Consider the following 7,454-nt stretch of genomic DNA (forward strand, 5'->3'; position numbering starts at 1 on the left):
ACGTTTCTACCCAGATCGGAGTCTCTGCTGCAGTGGGAGCACTTTGTTTCCAGACAGCTGGAAGCATGTAGGATCTTTGCAGCAACAGCTGTAACCTCACCTCTTGTGGCTTCTAAAAAAGACCATTTTCTTCCAGAAAATGTAACCTCTTCCCCCTGTGAAACAAAACAAAACAAAAGGCACATTTTTCATCAACACCTTGGTGCAGAGTCTCCCAGTGTGACAGCCTCACGTCCAAAGAGTCTTCTGGAAAGTTTCCATGTTTTGCTACGCTTGATTTAACAGGTTCAGAAAACATTCACCTTGTAAGAAGGCAAGAAAAGAAAGAAAGGAAAAGTTTAATTCAAATGAGTGATCCACTGATGTAAGCCCTAAGTGCACCTATAAGGGAAGAGAACTAACACTTGACTGTTATTCCTGCCCCAGCATCAGTTTGTGATACGTAATGAACATTTGACAGACGACTGGTGCTAATTTGAAGCACTTTGGGTGACAGTAAGACAATCTAAAACTCAAGCAGAGCAATTGGAATCCAAGTGACAGAGACAAGCTCAATTTGGTCCGTGACAAGATGCAGGTAAAAGACCAGTGTCACGGTTCACTCCTGAGCTGTTACATCTATCAGCGCTGTGTACACCCGGCCTGCAGGACGAACAAAAGGGCCAATAATGCCATGTTTTGCAATGTGTCAGAAAGGAAAATCCTACTTCTGTTTTGCTCTACCTTTCCAAAAGAAAATTCTCCAAAAATAAAACAGTTTTTACCATAAATCTCTGTAAATGCAAAGATAAATACAGGTATTTTTTAGATTTAGACAAGATATCTCAAATACTTTCCTAAATAAATCTTGTTATTGTTCATTTTATTCCAAATGTATCAAGTTTAATTATGTCAAAATAAACTATTCAATACATTAAAACTCACCATTTTTTCCAATACTCTCCATCAGACACAGTTTTACATGTTTTTCAGAGTTTGAAAACACATGGATATATATTTTTATACCATCACACACAATTATTTTTTCACACATCCGTGAAATATGAAGCAGAAGTGAATGGCAGCACCCAATGCAGTTATTCTAAAATCTGACCTTTGGCTCAACTTTTAAAATGTATATGAATTGTTTAAAGAAAACACACAATATTTTGCAGGATAAATCTGATCTTAAGGCATTAGCTTATTGTGTCCGACTGATTTTAATCATCAACGCTCATTTAAAAGTATATGTTTTTGCTTTAATGTAATCTAATGTCAAGAATGTCAATTGGTTTAGCTGGTATTTATGAAATCAGACTATTATTTTTTTAAATCAATGGCTGACAGCAGTTCATTTTAAGGCATAAAGTAGATCATTAATTTATATTATTTTTACTACGTTGCCTAGTACTAAAGACTTTTAGAAATAAAAAGAGATGTCAAGTTAAAATTTAATTTCCCTCTATTTATGGATTTATTTTTCTTATTGTAATGTTTATATCATATCTTTATTTTTTTACTCTATTTGGAGCCACATTCATTCAAATTAGAATGAACTTTAATCCTGTTCAGTTTACTCTTCAAATAAACAAAGTAGAAAAACTGATAAAATGTGATTTATAGATTCTTGTCTGACTCTTCTGAAGTTTTCAACATAAAAACATTCAAACTTAAGTGTGAATTATTTTCCTTTTGCTCTTTTCACAGCTAATCCTTAATGTACATGGCATCAGATTAGTGGCTTTGCCCTCTGCGTCAGCACTCTGCGGAAGCTCCCTGACACACTTCCATATATGTTTACTCATTTATCCGTCTCAGGACCGGCTTAATTCCCAGAGTGCCACCGTTTCTTCACTTTACTGGAACTGGTTCTCTTGGACTGGGCTGGTTTTTGAGTGGTAGAGGGAAAAAGGCAGCTGGAAATGGGAGCTAATGTGGAATGTGAGGAATTGGGCTGTGTGGTATGGGGCCCCTTCAAGCCTAACAAACTCAGGGAGGTCCGAGGCCTGGTCTGGAGGCCTTGGATAAATAAACCATCTGAGTTGACCATGCGCTGTGCAGATATCTGCCATCACACCTCCCTGGACTCCAAACACAGCCCCTCGCTGCTTCCCTCACTTCTCTTTATCCTCATGCTCTTTCTCCCTACTTTCATCCTCCATCTTTCCTCTTCTTGTCCCTCCTTTACTCCTCTGTTTGCATCTGACTTTTTTTTCCCTAACACTTAAACTGTCTCTTCAGTTTTATCTGGTACTGCCATCCCATTTCCCCCCCTGCCCTCCCCTTCATCCCCCCATTTCATCTCTCCCCAGTGACCCCATCCATTCAGTCGTTCATCCATGCATGGCTTGCTGTCCCTCCAGAGCTCTGTATGTGCCATAGGCAGAGCCGCGCAGCGTTTTTGGCACTCAGGCATCTCACAGCAGATGAGTTTGGGCTCAGAAAACTGTCTGTTTTGTAACGCATAGATTGGGAGACTACTTTTCATCCCTTCATGGGGAACAAATCCAGGAAGAAGATTTTGCATGGAAGAGACAGCTAAGCTTTTACTTATTTTGAAATTTGATTTGAAATGGTTTATTTCAAGCAATCAAGAAAGAATAACACACAACAACAATACAATCATCAATTATACATTCAGACAATGACAAATCAAACTTAGGATATTTAGACATATTAATAAATATTGCTTGAAAGGGAGTAGAAGGAAGCAAACTTACATAATCCCACCCCGTTATACCGTAACCATCTTATTAGATGATTTTTCATTATCCGGTTTCTAGCTATTATCAGACAAAATTAAGAATCCTGAAGTATCAATAAAGCACATGACAAAGTCCGTGCTGTAACCCGGAACCGGGTATAACACCACAAAAGCAGAAAAACAAAGAAAATTCTAGTTACGGTAATTTTTAAGAAAAAAACTGTAAGTAGCACCTAAAGTAAGAGTAACTAAAAAGTCAAGTGAAATAATTGAATTTCTCTTCATTTCTGAAATGAAAACAGTGCCTGTTACAGTACTGCTGTACTTGGGGTAACAAGTCACTTTTAAAACACGTATTAAAAATTCCTATATTCACCCATTTTCATTCATTAATGTTAAGAATAGCAAAACTAGATCCTTGAGCACAGGAAGCACAGCTTTGGTTTGACAGGAATAGCTCAAGTACCAAAAAGGACATAACTGTGTCACTTGTGGTCTCAGAGCTCTTAAGTTTAGATTGTTTGAAATTTCAAACGTTCCAAAGATATAAAATATTTATTTGTGTAATTTCTTTAGTGATCAAAAATAAAACATGTAAAACAGTTCTTAAGATTTTAAAGTGGAAATCTTCAAGATGTATTTTCCATTTTCCTCAAGCAGAAGTACATTTGAAAGAGAAATTATGTATTTTTGCTCTTCCACGAATCATTCTCTAATTTTTTTTTCTTTTACCAGACAAATGTAGGCTACCGTTAGTAATCTAAAGCACAATAATCATATTTGATTTTTTTCACTGGATCTTTATTTGGAAAACATCTAAAGTAAAGTCTGCACATTTTCAAATTAGGTTTTTATTTGCTGGAGGAGTAAAAATTGATCAAATTCTGATTCATTAAGTGAGATAAGGATGTAGGATTAAGCAACAACATTTTTTCTGTGTGCAAATTTTTCTTTCATTTTGGAAAAAAAATCCACCTTTCTGGGTGTTTCTGCTAAAAATGATCACTAAAAATTTCAAAGAGCCACCAGATATTTGTGGAACATCAAAGAAAAGATTGTATATGTAAGACGGACCATCCACGTGTGACAAGCTGTGTTAAACAAGCAGAATAAAGTGGAAAAAGACAAAACCCACAAAGTGCATTCACACCTTGGTTCCTTTAGACATCATTGTTAATATGAGGTCGAAGTTTTGTTGCTGCTGAAATCCAAAGCAGGGAAAAAAAATAAAAGAAAGAGTCCTAGTGTAAGACAGATGGACTGGATGTGTGGAAGGGACAAATGTGCGATACACAGACGTACACAGATGTGCCGAAAGGTGGGGTGGAGTTGCAAATCTGAGTTGGGGGGTTGTCTGAGTAGATGGGTGGCTTCGTTGCTTGAGGGCTGATTGTGGGTGAGCAGGAGACACCCACACACACAGAGCCAGCAGGCCACCCAAGTGGCAGTCAGTCAGAAACCTGCGTGTGTTTGCTGCTGACCCCTACACATTAGCACAACACTTCCTCAATTTGTCTTCTGTGTTCTTTGACCACAAATGAATTTCCTCCCTCCTCTTCTTTTTCCACACTACCTTTCAAGAATCTAACACCCCACTGCCACCACCAAACACATACAGCCTCACTGAAACCAATCTATCCTCAAATTAAATGTCTGATTAAATACAGACACTTTGCTCTTTGCCTAAGCTCCAGTTTTTATATTGCTCCGCCAACAGAGAATGTGTGTGAAGACACAGATCCAGTGTGTGGGATAACAAGCTCCGAGCCACCCCTTAAAGGCACAAACACTCGCAAGCTAGATATTTTGCAGAGCACCCTTCGCTAATTAACTTAACATTGAGTGAGTCTCGATTGGGATCAAGCCTTGTGCGCTGAAATCACAGGAAGGAGCAGAAGGTGTCCAAAGGTGTCCCTTTCTCCTTAATCTTATTAGTTAAAGTGGTTGAGGTGGAAGTGCCAATAAATTGGATGTGTCAAACTAACAAAAATAAGATTCACTCATTTCCGTTAACTTTCAAACCAATTTATTGCAGTGATTCCCTTTGTTGCTTGATGTGGGTCAAAATATGACACAACTTTAGTTCCTATCTCATCAAAATAATGTTACTTATGGAAGAAGAGAAGCAGAAAATAGATTAAATTCTGTTATCTCAACGTGTTCAGATGGGAGGTCCTCTGATACGGTTTTTCATCACAGTGTTCTTTTGAAAAGCCACCGCATTTCATCGGTGTTTGCTCACAGACATATATATATATATATATGCACGCCGCCGCTTGTGAGGTTCTTTGCTTTCTTTTCAAGCTGCAGGTCTAAGTTTGCATTACCACCTGCTAGCCGCATCTGACAAAACCACTGTTACAACATCGCAAACAAAGACTTAAAGAAAAGTGTGTTTCTCTGTCTCTGTCTGTGTTCTGTGTGTTTTGCTCCAGAAAGGCAACCATTCATTACGATGACAAAGGGGTAAAGAAATGCATTATCATAATTAATCTTGTGTGAAACTGTGGGTGGCAGCTTCAACTCTGCTAGGTCTCTGAAACAACTGTTCAGTGGAGAAAGAGTCGGTATGCCACTGGGAAACTTTTTGCCTTTTCACTTCGATCTGGGAAAATTTAAAGACCACAAATCTCACAGGAAGTTTCCTCTAAATAGTTCAGTGGAGTATTTTTTAAGCTTCAAAGGAACACGTTTCACACAAAAAGGCATTTTTGGATAGTTGATAAGCTTTAGTTTTATTTTATTTTTTAAAACAAATGCAATTCGGCTGGATCACAACAAATAAAGCTCTACTATTTTTGGGGTAAAAAGTCATTTCGATGGCCAAAATACAAAACATCCTACCTGAAAAAAATCCCTTTTTTCAGAAAACAAGAAACATGTTTCAAATATTTCAGTCAGTGCTGATAGGAGGTTATTGTCGTGTGACCTTTATGTCATTAAAAAAGGGCAGAGTTCTCTTGAAGATTCCATTCAAATTTGGAGTTATCCTTGTTATCCTCACCTTTTAATGTAAAAACTCAAAATCAAGACATTTGCAGACAGGACGTTTTACATTTTCGCTATTGAATTGATTTTGCCGTTATCCATCGAGCTGAAAGAGGACAAATTTAATTCATTTTTTTTTCCTTCAAAACTGAATTAAAATACAAAAATGTAAACTCTAAACAAGCGCTCAAAACAAGCACAACCCCAAAGGATCCGATGAACAATCTGAGAGTGTACTGTTTGATTTTACGGATCATTTATTTCCTGATGCTGCTTGAATTTGTTTGGGACCTATAATAAGTTTTCAAGCTTTACATGTCTAAAAAATAAATCAGACTTGGATAACAACACTGCTGATATGAACATTTGTGCACACATACGCACATGACCTGAGGATGAGATGAGTGTGACATACAGATGTCCTACCCTCAGAAAGGTAAGCCTAAACAATTTGCCTACCTATACATGAAGAGACAAAGAGATGTGTTTTAGGAGGGGGTTTACATGTGGCGGGGTGGTGCAAAGCGAACGTTGAGGTTTTTGTGCAAATACACAAATTACTGCTGAAACACACCCAGCTGCCAGATTTCATCATGTGGGTGAAAAGAGAGAGATCAGAGTGGAGTTTTTTCATTTAGATCAACACACAAAAAAACACAGAAGTGATTTCTAACTGTTGTTTTTTTTCTTTACAGCTTAGATGACAAATGTGCTCTTTTACTAAAAACATTATGTTTCCCTTAAAGTGCAAGGTAGCAACATCAGATTTATGTTTCTGCAACCTTATTGCCTTAAGATGCAAAATTACAGGCAAACATAACAGTAACAAACAGTAACATGTCGAGATTGGACATCCTAGCAAGTGCGGAAAAAAAATAAAAATAAAATCCTAGATACAGATGTGCAGTGGGGGTTATATAACAGTATACATTCAGTCCAAAAATCAATTTTCAGCTAGTTGGGCAGTCAGACACTCCATCAAACAGACCCATCTAAACGTTTGTATCCACTGAGCCACAAGTGGTGGTGGGGGGGCTAAACCAGTTTAGGGTAATGGACTTTCTTGTAACCAACAATAGTGAAGCTTTGGGACTGTTTCAATAAGGAAGATCTATCTCACTATCAGGTAAGCTGGGTTCTTACGTCCTTCACCCTGCACGCCACTCATCAATTAAGCCTTCAATCTAAACCGCTAAATTCCCTTCTTTTTCTTCTCAATCAATCACAAATTTTTAATTTGTGGATGTTTATCTCTCTACATTTTTGACCATTTTACCGGCCCTCCTCCACCCGATCTTCCACCTGGGACCAATGGTTTGTCGTGGACTGGCCCTCAACCACCATCAGCGTCTGAGCTCTGGGGTTCATTCATGTATGGTTCGAGGTCATTCCCAGGACGCCATCGGCACAGAGCCGAACCGCCCAAGACTAAGGACTTATTTCATGCACATCTTTTGCATCACAAATAAATCTATCTTTATTTGCATTCCAGAGATCTTTCCTTATTGAAATATACCATTGATCTTTGGTGAGTGGATACTTGATACATAAATCCACAAGAAATATCAGAGGATCCATGGAGAGATCTGTCCTTAAGATATTTACTACTTGATAGTCTCCCAGAATGATCTTACTTTATAACGTTAAGTTTTATATGGTTGATTTTGTGCTCAAATCCTGTAATTGTCTTTAGACTTTGTAGCTTTAAATTAAACTTCAAAATAGATTAAAATGACTGACTTTTGTTAACATCTGTCACTCAAAGTTTAATAAATTACTAACA

The sequence above is a fragment of the Oryzias latipes genome, chromosome 17 (genome assembly GCF_002234675.1).
Source record: "Oryzias latipes chromosome 17, ASM223467v1".
Taxonomy (NCBI): domain Eukaryota; kingdom Metazoa; phylum Chordata; class Actinopteri; order Beloniformes; family Adrianichthyidae; genus Oryzias; species Oryzias latipes.